A 17,749-nucleotide genomic window follows, 5' to 3' on the forward strand; every position below is an offset into this window, starting at 1 on the left:
TGGGAACTGTTATTTGGCTCTATTCTTAGTGTCAGTAAAAAAAAAATACATAAAACAACATGTCATTAGATGACTTGTCTTTCAAAAACTCGAATAATATACCAAGTTTTTAGTCACCATAATCATTTAATTTACAATGCACTTTACGGAGAAATGTATCCAAGGTTCATAAAAATACCTGAAGGAATTAAATAGCAACAGGTTATAGAGCCCACAGGTCACTCAGAAGCCTCAAAACTTATATCTCTGAATTACAAAAAATTAATAAAAAAATCCAATTACTTGCAATCAAGAAAAATACAAATATATAATCTTAAAATCATCAATACTCTTTGGTTTGAGCTGAAATATACAGAAAAGTGATATGAGGGGTCAAAAATTTATCCATGATAAATGCATCAGAATTCTTGAAGAGATTTCTTTTAAAATTTTTTTGTTTCTAGAATGTCCTACCATTGAGTTAATACAGTGAAAATAAGATTAGTGAGAAAATTCCCAGCAAAATGATTATGCATATTTTAACTAAATCCCCATTCTGAATGGAATATCTAAAACCTGCTGGAAAGTTCTTTACCACGCCAGATGAATTTCTTACCTCTTCCTACTGCATGTACAAGAGAAGAGCCAAATCCTCGGATCTGAAATCCAAGTCCATCAGCTAAATCTGGGATTTTCAGGGTCCTAATATCAACCAGAAAATAAGGTAAGATGAATTTTAAATGCAACTATTGGTTAAAATGCAGTCATCTATACCTTTATTCATTCTTTCAATAAATACATGTGGAGGGTGCACCACATGAAAGACATTGGCTAGAAGCCCTGGGAGATAAAATTGGTCCCTACCAACACAAAAGCACATAGCAGGTACACAATACTTATTTTCTAAATTGAACACAATCATTACATAGCATATCCTGAAAAGAGGCCAGAGTCTGGGGGTAGACAAACCTCAATCAGGCACTGAATAGTTAGACTCCTGAACTTCTCTGACACAAAGCTTCATGGAAATTGATCACAGAAAGATACTACTGTTAAAACTTACTTTGCAGGTTATTATCAACAGAGACACTGTTGATAAACTGCTCTGCACGGTGCCATGACTTAGTTAGGTACTTAATACAATGGAAGTTTCTCTCATTAATTTACTGTTGTTACAAAGAAAGAAAGGAGTACCTTATGAAATTTCTTGATGAATATTAATATAACAGAAACACAATGTTTATACATTTCTACCTGTTGGGAATTTCATCAAAGAACAGGAACAAAGAACAAGTTATAAAGAACAGAACAGAGCTGTCAAACACTACATCAAAATAATTAAAGAATCTGATTAACTTTAGTATTTATGCTGTGAAATTCTAAAAGAATAATACATTAAAAAGAAAACCTGAATTTTTGAAAAAGGGAATATTTATGGTAAATCCACACAGAAATAAAATATGAAGGGATGGAAAACGTGAGTCAGCTGTGACTAAGAAGCCCCTCAAAAACTTCCATGCAGCGCTTTCTGAGGTCTCTTTCACTCTAGATCTGAAGGAAGATGACCTCTCAGGGTAGCTTTGAGAGCCAAAGGCAGGAGAAGTGAACTATGATGTAAGATAAAAGGAGCTGATTGGAAAGAGCAGAGATCTCCCCACCTCTATCCAAATCCCCTCCATTTGTACTTTAAGAGTGTGAGAAATAAATACCTGCTGTGCTGAGCCATTGTGTGCATTCTGTTTGTAGCCCACAGTAGCTAATTAAGTTCATGGATTTCCTAAGAAAAGAGACATGTTCTCTTTTAGCAGAAAATTCACACAAGGCAGAAACATGGTTATCACCATTCACTCTCACATCAATTTAAGAAAGAAACCACAAAAAATCAGGAATGCCTTATCAAGCAGGGATATCACAATGAACAGTAAGAATAAAGTAAATCTTTATAATTACCTTTAATATGTCACAACTTTCCAAAAACACTTGTAATAATGGGGTAACATTTTACATAATTTGGATGTTAATTTTTAGATAGAAATGGCAAATTTAGTATTGACATTTCCAAAACATTTGATTCCATTAATAATAGATAAAGCCACACTGTGGGTCTGCGCACATTGGATTACGGTGGAGAATGTCTTTGATTGTTATAACTGGTTGTTTGGAGCTTCTACTGGTATTTAGCGGGTAGAGAATGGGATGTAGGTAAACTCCTACAGTGCACACAGCATGTCCTCAAGGACATTGTTAATGCAGATGAGTATTTTACTTCACCAAAAATTTTCCTGGATGGGAATTAGCATAATTGTGCAAAGAATATGTACATATCATGCAATAAAAATTGTGATTTCTCACATTAAATGTCACTCTGGCCTATTTACACTGGTTAAATATATTTTCTAAAATACCGTACTACAACTTTTTTTTCCTATTCTCTTAGTAAATTTGCATTCAAAACTTTCTCTGAAAGACAAATATTTATATGTGTATGTGTATGTGTGTATTAATGAGTGATTTATAGTACTCAATGGAATAAAGACTCAAAAGTTATACATTTCAAAAAAAGAAAAAGAAAAGAGAAAATGAATATACCATATTCAGAAAAGTTTTTAAATACAATTCAAAATAGGTCCTTTTTATTGTAAATATGAAATTTATTTTTTGATAATGAAGCCCTAGTATTTCCAGGCCTTGCCTTTTAGGAAGGTCCTTTCAACTCAAATTTTCTAGACTTTAAATATGACATAAAACAAAATATGTTCTTTATATAATAATCAATGGAACAAATGAAATGAGAAAATGGGTAAAAGTACCATGTATGGTATGACAAGAGTACTCACTATGTGTTAAACCTCTCACTAAGTTCTTCATGTGCCTAGAATTACACAGTGTCTTGGCAGCTCTGTGTATAAGCACACCTGTGCCCATCTTATGATCACATATTCTGAAGTGAACATTGAAGTGAAGTGAAGTACCACATTTAGCTGGTAAGTAGAGGAAGAGAGAGAGGATTGGACCTCAGGCTTCAAATACCATGCAGCAAACACTGAGGGATGGATCAGAGCCCCCATGTCCCAGCTCTGCTCTCCTAGCACTAATTCAAGGATGGGGATTTGCCTTTGTCTGTTTAGTTTGAAGACAGTGGCCTCACACCCATATATTAGCAGTTAGAAGGGTGTTCTCACATCATATGTCAGCACACCAGTCAATAATTATGAGGTTAAACCAGAGAGAAAAAGGCAAAGCCTTAATGCTTACTAATGATTGTTTTGGAATTACTACTCTCTTATCTGATCTTTCTTATCTTATTCCAATCTGCCTCTCCCTGTTAAAGTTCCTCAAAGTATCAGAAAATAGGCAAGTGGAAGAGCCTCATCCCAGGCAGAGCTGGATTAAGGGAAAGAAAGATCATACTTAGGTTTAGACGGAAGACACTGTTGTGGTTCTTTGCTGCCCCCTAGCTCAGTCTTCCCAAATTACTAACTCTAATTAATGAGTCACACTTTATTAGACCACCTAATAAGTTACTGGTGGAGCTAAAGCATCCATCCACTTTAATGATTTCACACTGCCATTAACAGACTTACTAGGGAGAATCTGGACCATTAGACTGCTCTTTGACTCAGGTAAGCTATACATAGTACCTCCAGCTGTTCGTGATTATATATAAATATGCAATTTTTTTTACATATAACAATACATTTTAAGACAAGAAAGAATACTATATGTACCTAAATTTTTGTAAGCAGTTAAAAAAATCTTGGTTTTGAAGTGGTAAGTATCATTTATCTGGAAATTAATGAAGTCGCTTATTGATAAATGATATAAGTAATATCTGAACAGTAATTGTGGCATCATCATGGTGCATGAAGATAATGCATTAAGTACTTTATATGTATAATCTCAATCAGTTAAACAAGCAGGGCAATTCTGACTAGGTAATACTAGTAGACTGATGAAAATGATTTTCAGAAGAAAATTCATTCAATTGCAAGTTTACTTACAATATGTCTTGAAAAAACAGAACACATAGTAGTATATAAAGCATGGCCCCACACTGTATGTATAAGATGGTAGATATGTGCATTAACATTAAGAAAATTCACTACACCCTAAATTTAAAAAAAATAGCGATTTATAGGTGATAAGACTGTAAGAAAAATATTTCCCCTGAGAAAAATCTGTACTCTCTTACTTTTCTACAATAAACATAAATATTTTTCTAATCATAGGTAGAAAGATGATAGGTCTTTTTACAGATATATTTTTTAAATGAATGAGCATATTACCAATCATACACAAGTCTAGAGCATCTATCAGGCTAGATATGCTCTTATGAGCACTGAATTAAAAATCGAGTCTTGGGCTAGGGATATAGCTCAGTTGGTAGAGTGCTTGCACAAGACCCTGGGTTTAATCCCTAGCACATACCAAAAAAGAAAAAAATGGTGTCTAATTACCTCAGAGCATCAGAAAGTCTGATAGTTTTGTAACAGTGATCCTCTTTGTGCTTTGAATATAAGTTTTGGTACCCTTCCACTGCACTTATTTTTAAAATGAACACATTTCTTTCTCCTCTGCCTAGTCCTCCCTAATCTCTCCCTGTGGCTAATCTCAGGGAAAACAGCATTACCTTTCTTCCCCATGCTCCACAGGGTTATCTGTCCTTGAGTACACACCCACCATAGAAATGAAGTAATCCAGACTTTGGGGATGGTACCAGAAGATCTCAGAAATGACAATCTCCCATATTAACGTGTGAACTAAAACTATAACTCAGAACTCATGGAATGTAGCCTTTGAGACACCTCTTTAAAGGCCCCTTGTTCCTGCTGATGGGCAGAATCACAGCCTCTGGAACAGGAGTCCCCTGTGTTTCTCTTTTGCTGGCAAAGCAATAAACTTCTTTTCCCCCCACAATTTCCAATAAACCACGTCCTCATTATTGGATTGGCGGCCTCACAAGGATTGAGCTTTCAGCAACAAATTGGCACCCCAGGTGGGACCCAAGAGAAGGCCCCCACTCCAGCTTTCTTTGGCAGTTCTGGCTCTCCAGGGAACACCACTTGCATGCTGAGGATGTAAGGCAAACATTTGGAGAGCTGACTGCTGTAAAGTTAGGAGACAGGTGACTGGGTGTACCTCCGGTCAAACCAGAGGAGGTATTAAATGTGAGTAAAGAAAGGGACTGAGGGACCATCCCCAGCAGCTGCCGAAGCAGCTTTTGCTTCACAGAACCCCTGCCTTCCTTCCCTAAACTATATGGATTGCTCCATCCTGGTCTATTTGAGAAAAAAAGGGATGCAGTAAAGGTGCCATACCTTGGCTGTTCGGTAAGTTCCACTCCCCTTACCCGAACCAAGACCCTTGGTTCTACATAGTTGGTTTCCCTTTGTGATACCATCTTGTCCCTCTTCATGGGAACATCTGTGGTACCACTGGTATAAAAGTCAGAGCGGGAGTTGGGAACTTGAAGGATTTTCCTTTCTGGTCTGTTTTAAAGGATCCCGTCTAATCAGCCATGGTTCGGGAAAGCCCTCTGAAAATCTGTCTGTGTTTCTGTTTTGTTTCTATTAGTTACTGTCCCTTTTAAGACATGGCCAATACTGCATTGATCTTACAGGTAGTGTCTTGCAAAAGATCTTGGATGGTCAATGTAAAGGTCCCTGTTTGTCAGACTTGCTTTGCGGGCTCCTCTCTGTTGTCTCTCTCTGTTCTTTTTTTTTTTTTTTTTTTTGGTACGATTTTGCAATTGGAGCTAGTCTGTCAAAGATAAAGTAAGTTAAAGCTTTGTCCAAGATAATGTTTTATTGTAACAATCTGGCTTTTGAATAGCTTTCTGGATTACTGTACAATCTTGCAATTGGAGTTGGTCTGTCAAAGGTAAAGTAAAGTGAAAGAAATTTGTGCATGCAAGTCTGTGTTTTAAAGGCTCCCGTCTGTCAGCCCTGGTTTTAGGATCCTCTGTTATCTGTTTTTGGGGTTTTGTTTGTTTGTTTGTTTGTTTTGTCTGTTACTGGTCCTTTAAGTCCTGAGGCACACTACATTGATCTTAGTGGAGTCTCTAGAGCACAGAGATCATGGATGCATAGGCCACCTATAAGGATAAGCCTGACTATGATAAAGAGGGTTTACTGTAACACAATCTGACCTTTATATGGTTTTTCTGGATTATTATACAATTCTGAAGTTAAAGTTAGTCTATCAGGGGTGAAGCCTATGAAAGAAATTCTGTACCCACAGGCATTTATGCAGTTCCATGATAAGGCATCTGAACAGTCAGGAACTAATTCAAGGTGCCAAAATGCATTGCCTCTGGATCACAAGGATAGCAAGCAGCTCACCAGCCCTAAAATGGGAAGAAAGCTGCCTGGGCTGTAGAAAAAAATGGCCAAAGAGAACCTGTCCTCTGCCCTTCCTCCCAGCCCCTTCCGCCTCTTTTGGGTGGAAGCTGATGGCCACAAATGATGTGGCTTCAGCACTATTAGTATATTACCTGGAGACAGGAACAGTCTCCCCTTTAGGATCTGACAGGATGCCCCATTTGGCCAGGGGATAGCCATCACTGGCACAAAATGATTCAATGCCTTCGGAGGCTGGCAAAATAAATAACTGCACCCAGAAAAGAAAAAGACAAAAATTAAGACCAACCTGTGTTTTAGGCAGCCTCTGCAAAGGGATCCTCAAGGAAGCCCAAAGAAAAAATGAAAAGGGGACTCCCCCATTGCTTATCAATACCGTATAAGAAAAAGGCCCCCAAAATGCCTTCCAACACAACTCTCAGTGGGGAACTCACTTAAAGTTGATGGCATTGTGATACTGATTACTGGAACAGCCTCAAAAATATCATGTCCTCCAACCCCTTGAATGTAACCTGAGAGAAAAAAGATTAAGGCACAGGTTTTGTATATGCTACATTTTCCAACCCTCTCCTAAAATGAAATCTGTTGTGTAAAGTAAATGCACAGATAAAATTCACAAGGACTATTTCAGAATATGAATTTAAGAGAAAGATCCAAAAATAGAAATTATAGGTATGGAAATATATTTTAGTACAGAAAATTAGAAGGTAAAAGAAATGTTTCTGGATGATAAAATATTTTTTTTTTGGTAAAGTAATATTCTTGGGCTAAAGTCAAAGACAAAAGAGGGCAAAACTAAGGATGCAAAGAAGAGATTTAAGCCTCTCCTTTGATTTTTTGTTAATCCATGAAGACCTGTCATTATTGTTACTATACACAACAGTCTTCAAATTGTTACCGCTGTTGACCAGTGACGAGTCCTTGTTTCCCCAATGTTAAAGAATAACACTGGAGAAGCATGCCCAGGCAAGGTCAGAGTGAAAAATTAAAAGTTTATTAAAGGACAGCAGAAAAGACTTCTCCCGGAGGAAGAAGGGGACCCAAGAGATGGAATCTATTGAATGGCGAATGTGTTCCACTTTTTATAGTTTTCAGTGATGGAATGTAGGTGGGAAGGCCCAAAGGGTTGGGACACAGGTGGGCCAAAGAAGTAATCTGGGTACTTCTGAGACAGCATCTTCAAGTTTGCTGTTCATTAACACTTCTTTGAGATGGGCTATCTTCATGTTTGCAGGGGGGGATGCTGTTCATTATCACTTCTTTGGGATGGGTTCTGGCCTTGGGCTTTTTCCTGGACTTCATTAACATTCCAAGAGTTGCTCGACTTTTCCTGGAATTCATTCTCAACATGGCCTCCATTTTAGATCTCACTCAACATTAGACCCGATTTACCTAACTACACTGACTACCTAGCTTTAAATCTGGTTTCATTCCCCACTTCTAATTTTGGGAACTCTTTACTGCTGTAAGGAAAGGGGGTGAAGTCGTTCTGGCTTCCTCAGGCTGAAAGGGGACGATGTTAGGCAAGCAGTTTGGAGTCCCCCTTTAATTTTTTTTATTGGTTGTTCAAAACATTACAAAGCTCTTGACATATCATATATCATACATTAGATTCAAGTGGGTTATGAACTCCCATTTTTACCCCAAATACAGATTGCAGAATCACATCGGTTACACATCCACAATTTTACATAAAGTCCTATTAGTAACTGTTGTATTCTGCTACCTTTCCTATCCTCTACTATTCCCCCTCCCCTACCCTCCCATCTTCTCTCTCTACCCCATCTACTATAATTCATTTCTCTCCTTGTTTATTTTCCCATTTCCCTCACAACCTCTTATATGTAATTTTGTATAGCAATGAGGGTCTCCCTCCATTTCCATGCAATTTCCCTTTTCTCTTGAATCCCCTCCTCTCCCATGCACAAAACTTACCTCAAAATGGATCAAGGAGGTTGATATCAAATCAGAGACTCTGCATCTGATAGAAGAAAAAGTTGGCTCCGATCTACATATTGTGGGGTTGGGCTCCAAATTCCTTAATAGGACACCCATAGCACAAGAGTTAATAACAAGAATCAACAAATGGGACTTACTTAAGCTAAAAAGTTTTTTCTCAGCAAGAGAAACAATAAGAGAGGTAAATAGGGAGCCTACATCATGGGAACAAATTTTTACTCCTCACACTTCAGATAGAGCCCTAATATCCAGAGTATACAAAGAACTCAAAAAAATTAGACAATAATATAACAAATAACCCAATCAACATATGGGCCAAAGACCTGAACAGACACTTCTCAGAGGAGGACATACAATCAATCAACAAGTACATGAAAAAATGCTCACCATCTCTTGCAGTCAGAGAAATGGAAATCAAAACCACCCTAAGATACCATCTCACTCCTGTAAGATTGGCAGCCATTATGAAATCAAACAACAACAAGTGCTGGCAAGGATGTGGGGAAATGGGTACTCTTGTACATTGCTGGTGGGGCTGCAAATTGGTGAGGCCAATTTGGAAAGCAGTATGGAGATTCCTGGAAAAGCTGGGAATGGAACTACCATTTGACCCAGCTATTGCCCTTCTCTGACTATTCCCTGAAGACCTTAAAACAGCATACTACAGGGATACTGCCACATTGATGTTCATAGCAGCACAATTCACAATAGCTAGACTGTGGAACCAACCCAGATTCCCTTCAATAGGTGAATGGATTAAAAAAAAAATGTGGCATTTATACACCATGGAGTATTATGCAACACTAAAAAATGACAAAATCATGAAATTTGCAGGGAAATGGATGGCACTAGAGCAGATTATGTTCAGTGAAGCTAGCCAATCCCTAAAAACAAATAAATGTCTTCTTTGATATAATGAGAGCAACTAAGAACAGAGCAGGGAGGAAGAGCAGGAAGAAAAGATTAACATTAAGGAAAGGGAGAGAAAATGGAGTCCCCCATTAAAAATCAGGTCTATTTAGTGGTCCATGATAGAAATCCGATTGAGAAGTAATAGGCTGGAAGGCCATTTGAGTGATGGGTGGTCTATAAGAGAAACAAATATTCATTAGTAATGGAACCATACTGATGCAGCAATAAATGCCACAGCACAAGAATATGCCAATGAGTATGATGCCAAAGACAGAGAATAACAATGTTTTCCACCAGGAAGTACCAGAGAACCAGGAGCTAAGGATTTGTTTCCATGACAAAGTTGATGATTACATGGCTTTTATCTGAACATGTAAATCTTTAAGGATATTTGTCACATTGCCAGAATTGTCAGGGACGTAAACACAAAATTCAGTTTTAATAATGGCACAAGTACCACCTTGGGCTGCAGTGAGGACATCTAAAGCCATCTGATTTTGTAAGATGGCCTTCCTATTAAGTGTTATTTTAGTATTAAGGAGAGAGATACTCTCTTCAACATCATGGAGGGCAGTTTGAGTTAAATGGTTTAAAGTCTCTACATGCCACATTACATCTTCTAAACCAATTTGTGGGATAAACAGAGAAGCTAGATGATCATACCAATGAAACACAGATTGTCCCCATCTGTGTTTGAAACTGGGGAGATTTTCTGGCTGCGTTATATTTTGGGTCCATCTCCCCTGCATCCAGGGGTACCCAAGAGTACATCTTCCCATCCAGCCTGGGGGAAGCCAGGGCCATAGGTTAGTTCCATATATCCATTGAGTCCCATTGGGTGCTGGCCAAATAGTTTTCGGTCTAGAAAGCCAATTTGTTCCAAACCAATCATTGGCTTGTAAAACTATAATTTGTTGACATTGTGACTCTGGGGTTCATCCTAATTCTCAAGTGGCATTAGGTCACGTGTCATGTGTATGGTTTCGTTGTTCACAACAGATTGAGGCTTTTTGGTTTAAATACCCAATAGTGGGAGTGAGCCATAAATCTTTGTCCAAAATCTGATAGTAACCATCTTTGTATCTGTGACATATTGATGGTGCGGGTGGTGGAAGGAGAGAATTAGATGGGCCTATATGGATTTAACAGTAGTGGAAGTCTGAAGGTTGGTCTGGTTTAAAATGAAAATCTTTCCATGACCAGGTTGTGATAAAGTTTCATTTATAGGCCATATATTAACATCTTCACGAGAGGCATTTTGTAAAAAGGGTGTTTCTTTATTTTGTTGTAACATTAAGGATTGTAAATTTAAACAGTCAATTCCTTGTAAGGGGGATACCCACCAAGGTAGTCCAGAAGTGCTGGAAAGGGGTTATAGTCCACATATCCATATATCTTTCTGTAACCTAGTGGCATATTGTTGAACCCACATTATAAAAGAGTTAGTGTCTGTTGATCTGTTTATGGTAGCAAACAAAGAGAGAAGAAAAAGTTTACATATCACCATCTTCTCTGTTGAAGAGACATCTTAGGTCCTCTACTGGAGTGCAGGAGTATCGCTCCTCAATTTTTTGGGCAGAAGAAGTCTCTTTGGGTATCGACTCAGGATGGCAGGCCTTAATCCAAGAGTAGTGGATCCAATTCTCCTGTCCCAGCACCTTTACTGCAGAAGGGGTGGATAAGATTACAGAAAAACGTCCTTTCCAAAGAGGGTCTAGGTTTGGAGAGTTTGAAGGTATGGTCTTAATCATAACTAGATCTCCAGACTCATATAGAGGTGGAGAAGTAACTGGCTCTGATATAGGATATTTGCAAATTTCAGTTTTCAATTTGGCCAAGTTTGTGATCTGCAGTTTCTTGGTCTTTAAGGATATCATTTCTTAGGAATGGTCTACCGTACAAGAGCTCAAATGGGCTGAGCCCTAATGTTTTGAGGGTGTTCCTGGTTCTGAGCAGTGCTAAAGGAAGCACCTTAGGCCATGGGTAGTGGGTTTCTTGAGTGAGTTTCCTTAGATATCTTTTTAATATATCATTAGTTTTTTCTACCTTTCCTGAAGATTGAGGTCTCCAAGCACAATGGAGATGATATTTGATGCCTAAGGCTTTGGATATCCCCTGAATGACAGCTGCCTTAAAGGCTGCTCCATTGTCACTCTGCAGACCTGTGGGATTATTTCCTGTAATAATGCCTTGACTACCTCTCCTGCTGGTTCAGTTCAGGAGTGGTAGGATTCAGTCCATCAAGTAAAAGTATCTATCATAACTAATAAATATTGAAATCCATTACTCTTAGGCATATGGGTAAAATCAAGTTGCCAGTCTTCCCCAGGGAACTGTACCGTTCTTTGTAATCCTGGGGGCTTTTTGGCAGAATTAAGTGGATTATTTCTTTGGCATGTGTCACAGGCTTTGACTATTTGGAGGATGGTCTTTGAAAGATCTTTTTCTTCAAATATCTCTCGGGTTAATTTGAGAGTATTTTCTTCTCCTAGGTGGAAAGATTGATGAAAGGTATGTAAAATCTTCCACTGGGAATTAGCAGGTAAATAAAGTTTTTCATCTTCCATTTGAATCCACCCAGAGGGTAAAAGAATACCTCCTTTAGATAGTGCCTTTTTAGTTTCCTCCTGGGTGTATTGAAGTCTTATCTCTGGGGGAGGGCCTGTCCATATCAAAGGGGCTAAGGTAGTTATCTGTGAATTTCCCTTAGCAGCCTCCTTGGTTTGTTGGTCTGTTTCCTTCTGCTATTTCATCTATCCCTTTCTGATGTCCATGGCAATGAATTACTGCTACATCTTTGGGTAAATGGACAGCCTCTAGCAGTCTTAAGATTTGCTCATAGTTCTTTATAGACGTTCCCCAGTTGTTTGAAATCCTCTTTCCTTCCAAATTGCTGCATGTGCATGCAGGATTAGGTAGCCGTATTTAGAGTCAGTATAAATATTAATTCTCTGTTGTTTCCCTATTTCCAATGCTCTTGTTAGGGCTATCAATTCAGCTACTTGTGAGCTTGTGCCTGGGGGCAAAGATTTTGCCTCTATGGTGTCATGTATGGTCACCTCAGCATATCCAGCTTTGCATTCTCCTTGTTCCATAAAAAAACTCCTATCTGTGAACATGGTGAGGTCTGGATTGGATAGGGGAAGGTTTTGAAGGTCCTTTTGAGCTGAGTAATTTATAGCTATTACTTGTTGGCAGTCATGTTCAGAATTTCCATCTAATTTCTCTGGGAGGAAGGTAGCTGGGTTTAAATTAGAACAAGTCCTTATTTGAGTTGCAGGCCCTTCTAAAAATAGGGTTTGATGTTTTAGAAGGCGATTGTCTGAGAGCCATAGTTCACCTTTTGTATTTGAAATTCCTGAGAGATCATGGGAGGTGTAGAATATAAGGTCTCTTCCCAGGGTGATTTTAATTGCCTCAGGGACTAGCAAGGCCACAGCTGCTACTATCCTCAAACAATGAGGCCATCCTCAAGACACTAGATCAAGCTCCTTACTGAGATAAGCTACTGGCTGTTGAGCTGGTCCTTTCTTTTGTGTGACCACTCCTAGGGCTATTCCTCCTCCTTCAGTAACAAATAGGTTGAATTTTTGTTCAGTGGGTAAGCTGAGGGCAGGGGCTTGGAGTAAGGGCCCTTTCAATGCCTTAAAGGCTTTAATCTATTCTGGTTCCCATATGAGAGAAATCATTCCTTGGCATAGTGTCTCTTTGAGGAGGCTATAGAGAGGTTTAGCTATTTCCCCATATCCAGGGATCCAAAGCCTACAGTATCCAGTTATCCTTAGGAAGCCTCTAAGTTGTCTTATGGTTTGAGGTAGAGGATATTGTCCTAGGGGGGTTATTCTTTCTGGTCCTAGGTTGCAAGTTCCTTGAGACAGATATAATCCTAAATATTGAACTTGTTCTTGGAATAACTGAAATTTTTTCTTTGAGACATTATAACCTGTACTAGCTAAGAAGTTTTAAAGCTCTTTAGTAGCCTTTTGACATTCCTTTTCAGTAGAGGCACACAAAAGTATATTGTCTACATATTGTAGGACAGTCAGAGATGTCTTATCTCTGAACTCTGTTAAACCCTTAGCTAGGGTTTGGCCTAAAAAATGAGGGCTGTCTCTAAAACCTTGGGGTAATACAGTCCAAGTTAGTTGAGATCCACTATCTGGCTCTTCAAAGGCAAACAGACATTGTGATTGGGATTCTAAGGGTATACCAAAAAAAGGCATCTTTTAAATCTAACACAGTAAACCAAGCAGCGACTGCTGGAATCTCAGATAACAGGGTGTATGGATTAGGAACCATAGGGTAGAGAGGAACAACTGCTTCATTAGTTATTCTCAGGTCCTGAACTAGTGGCCATTCCCCTTGGGTTTCTGAATTCCTAAAATGAGTGTGTTACATGGGCTATTGCAGGGCACTAAAAGTTTCTGTCTCTTGAGGTTCTGAATGATCTTTAATAAGCCCTTTTTTGCCTCTGGACATAGGGGATATTGTCTCTGATGTGGAAAGACATAAGGGTCCTTTAACATTATTTTAATTGGAACTGCACTTTTTGCCCTTCCAATTTTGCCTTCAGTAGCCCACACTTCAGGGTTTATATCACATTCTAATAAAGGCAAATATAATGGTCCTCTCGGTCCTAAATTCATTGTAATGGACGTCTGAAGTTTTGAAAGTAAGTCCCTTCCCAATAAAGGGGCAGGGACTATCAGAAATGCATGAGAAAACATCACCCTGTCCCACTCACAACTCAGTGGGGGAGTAAGCCTTCTGGTAATAAGCCATCCAGACACCCCTGGTATGGTTACAGTATTAGAGGAAAGGGATCCAGGATAAGAGATGAGCACAGAATAACTGGCGCCAGTATCTAAAAGGACGTTGACCTTTCGGTTCCCTACAGGGAAGCATACCTGGGGCTCACATGCAGTGATAGGAGTCACGGGAGCCAGAATCCAGCCCAGGCCACATCAGGCCTGTGTGGAGGAGTATGGCTTCAAGAACCTACACCCCTGAGGACAGTCACTCTTCCAGTGATTGCCTTGACATTTAGGGCAGGGCCTTTGAGGTGGACGCTTGGCTTTCAGGCAATCCCGTTTGAAATGTCCTACCTCTCCACAATGGAAACACGTCCCTTTTGTGGATTGAGGAGCATTTCATTTTCCTCCTACACCCTGGGAGCTTACTCCTCTAAAGGCAAATACCAATGCTTCAGTTCTTTTTCTGTCTCTGAGCTCTTTCTCCTTTTGTTCCCTCTATATCTCTATTATAGAAAACGGAAGTAGCAAGTCGGAGGATATTATCTTTATCAGGGCCATATGCCAATTTTTGTAACTTCCTCCGGTGTCTGGGTCCGACTGAGTGATAAATTTGTCCTTTAAAAGTAATTGGCCCTCTGTGGATTCAGAATCCATGGTGGTGTGTTTTCTCATTGCCTCTCTGAGTTTCTGCATGAAACAGCAGGGCTTTCCTGGAGGCCCTGAATAATTTATAAAATCTTAAAATAGTTTTTTGGGCTTTTGCTTGATTCTCCTAAGGGCCTCAAAGACCGACACTTGAAAATGGCTAATTTTCCAAGCATCTTGCTCATCATTTGGGTCCCACTCAGGATCATTTCTGGAAACTGCCTGTGCTCCAGATGGGTAATTAGGTTTGCTCCTAGTCTGTTCTGCTGGGGAAGGAGCAAGGTGTAGTTCATCCCCAAATTCCTCAGCTGCCCTCCGAGTAGCCTCCTTCTCATTTAAAGTCAAGGTCTGGTTGAATAACAGCATAATATCTTTCCAAATGAGGTCAAATATCTGGCATAAGTTTTGAAATACCTCAATATATTTATCTGGTCCTCCAAAAGTCAGTTTTTATCTGGCTTAGGTCTTGAAGGGAGAAGGAGGTATGTACTTTGATTGGCCCAAATTCTCCTCCTGGAATCTCCTGGAGAGGTAATATATTTGGTTTATCTTTTGGAACAGATGCAGGGAGGCCAGGATATGGGGGACAGGAAGGCTGTTGTTGCACACCAACAGCAAATAGAGATTTTATGGGTTATCCTGATTCCTTGTCCTCAGTAGGTGAGTCCCCAAGTTTTTCTCTCTTCATGGCAGATATCATGGCTAAGTCTACTTTACATTGTTGGCATAATTTAGACAGGAAAGAAAACCTGAACATATGGCACCTCACACCATTTTCCTTCCTTTTTTGCAAAATTTATCAAGCTGTAAAATTGTATTAAAATTGATACTTCCCTCTGGTGGCCAGGTTTCTCCATTAGGGAGTTTGTATTGAGGCCAAGCCTGGTGGCAGAAGAAAATGAGGTGCTTTTTCTTGAGCATCTAAGGGTCAAATCTATCCCAGTTTTTCAATATGCAGGTAAGTGGTGTACCTGGCATATTGGAAAGTGAAGCTCCCATCTGAGTGAGAAGAAAAGAAAACAGGACTCAGGAGCCCACACCAGAGAAAACTGTTCATCTCCCTAAGCTTGAGCTTCCTAAATGGTCCAGAAAACCCATCTCTCACCTTGCTTTGCCAAGGGGTTTCTGGTCCCCTTTGTCAAAGTGATAGGTTCTCAGTTTGCCCCATGCCAAAGACCCTGGGAGGATTCAGACTTAAGGGCTTAACTGATTTCCTCCCTGCCACTAAAAACCCACAGCAAAAGAAAATTGTGTGCTCTTTTGTCCCCTTTGTTCTGTAGACTAGAGGAACCGCATAAGGGTGAGGGATATCTACTGATTGTAACATAGTGCTTTCTATCAGAGCGATTACTGGAGGAGTTGGTTCTAAAAATGCCTCTCTAGCAGCTTAAAGAGAACACAGCATATTTTAAATATCAGAGCAGTAAAACAGACTAGTGAAAGTTACCTATGCATCTTAGGGAACCTGGGCAGATTTTACTAATTATCCCATGCATTTCTCTCAGTCCTACAACCTGAATTGCTAACATTTCTGACCTGCGAAAAAAGGGGAGCATCCTGGAGGGAATGGAAGAAGGCTTAGGAGTGTTGCATAGCCCATACAGAGGCAAATGTAATTGGGGCTTTCCCTCAGTGCCATTCATCTAGCAATCACCCTAGATACCCCTTAGAGATGTTGGGAGGGGGCTCAAGAGAAAGGGAGCTTAGGAATATGACTGAGTGTAGCCCAGACTGCAGTTGTTCCAAACTCCTTCCTCCACCTCCACACATCCGAGACAGATCAGGATTTAGGGACACTGTGTACTCACACCAATTGCTCTCTGGGCCCAGACAGAAAAGTTGGAAGTGGCTTTGGAAGAACCCAACATGTCTGCTTTGTATTGAACAGGTGATTTGAGAGCTTCCTAGGCCGGGAAGCCTCTAACCCAAGTCTCGAAGAGTGGCGGCTGCACTAATTGCATAAGTAGCCATCGGGTGCCCATCTTACCCTCCAAAGAGAAAGAGAGAAAAAGATGCACCTTAGACAAACATGGGGTGCGTGGAGAGGCGCTTACCTCAGTGTAGCATCTCAGTGCAACCTCCAATATATTACTGCTGTTCACTGGTGACGAGTCCTTGCTTCCCCAATGTTGAAGAATAACACCAGAGAAGCACGCCCAGGCAAGGACAGAGTGGAAAATTAAAAGTTATTTAAAGGACAGCAGAAAAGATTTCTCCCTCCAGGAGGAAGAAGGGGATCCAAGAGATGGAATCCATTGAAGGGCGAATGTGTTCCACTTTTTATAGTTTTCAGTGATGGAATGTAGTTGGGAAGGCCCAAAGGGTTGGGACACAGGTGGGCCAAAGAAGTAATCTGGGCACTTCTGAGTCAGCATCTTCAAGTTTGCTGTTCATTAACACTTCTTTGGAATGGGCTATCTTCAAGTTTGCTGGGGGCTGATCATTAACACTTTTTTGGGATGGGCTATCTTCAAGTTTGCTGGGGACTGCTCATTAACACTCCTTTGGGATGGGCTATCTTTATGTTTGCTGGGGGCTGTTTATTAACACTTCTTTGGGATGGACTCTGGCCTTGGGCTTTTTCCTGCACTTCATTAACTATCCAAGAGTTGCTCAACTTTTCCCAGAATTCGTTCTTAACATGGCCTCCATTTTAGATCTCACTCGACATTAGACCCGATTTACCTAACTACACTGACTACATAACTTTAAATCTGGCTTCAAAATTATTCCATAAAATAGAAAAGGAGGGAACCCTTCCAAACTCATTCTCTGAGGCTAATATCAACCTGATACCAAAACCAGATAAAGATACATGTAGGAAAGAAAACTTCAGACCAATATCCCTGATAAACAAAGACACAAAAAAACTCTCAATATAATTCTGGCAAATTTCACACAAAAACATATAAAAAAGATAGTACACCACGATCAACTGGCTTATATCCTGGGGATGCAAGGTTGGTTCAACATATGGAAATCAATAAATATTATTCATCACATCAATAGTCTTAAATACAAGAATCATAGGATCATCTCAAAAGATGCAGAAAAAGCATTTGACAAAATACAGCACCTCTTCATGTTCAAAACACTAGAAAAACTAGGGATAACAGGAATACACCTCAATATTGTAAAATC

The 17,749-nt window shown here is 39.7% G+C and overlaps 1 pseudogene; it reads right to left on the minus strand.

The window, feature by feature from the left end:
- LOC143388602 (phosphatidylinositol 3,4,5-trisphosphate-dependent Rac exchanger 2 protein-like) overlaps nt 1-17,749 on the minus strand; it is a 147,970-nt pseudogene that overhangs the window by 63,794 nt on the left and 66,427 nt on the right.

This window comes from Callospermophilus lateralis, unplaced genomic scaffold, assembly GCF_048772815.1.
Source record: "Callospermophilus lateralis isolate mCalLat2 unplaced genomic scaffold, mCalLat2.hap1 Scaffold_300, whole genome shotgun sequence".
NCBI lineage: Eukaryota > Metazoa > Chordata > Mammalia > Rodentia > Sciuridae > Callospermophilus > Callospermophilus lateralis.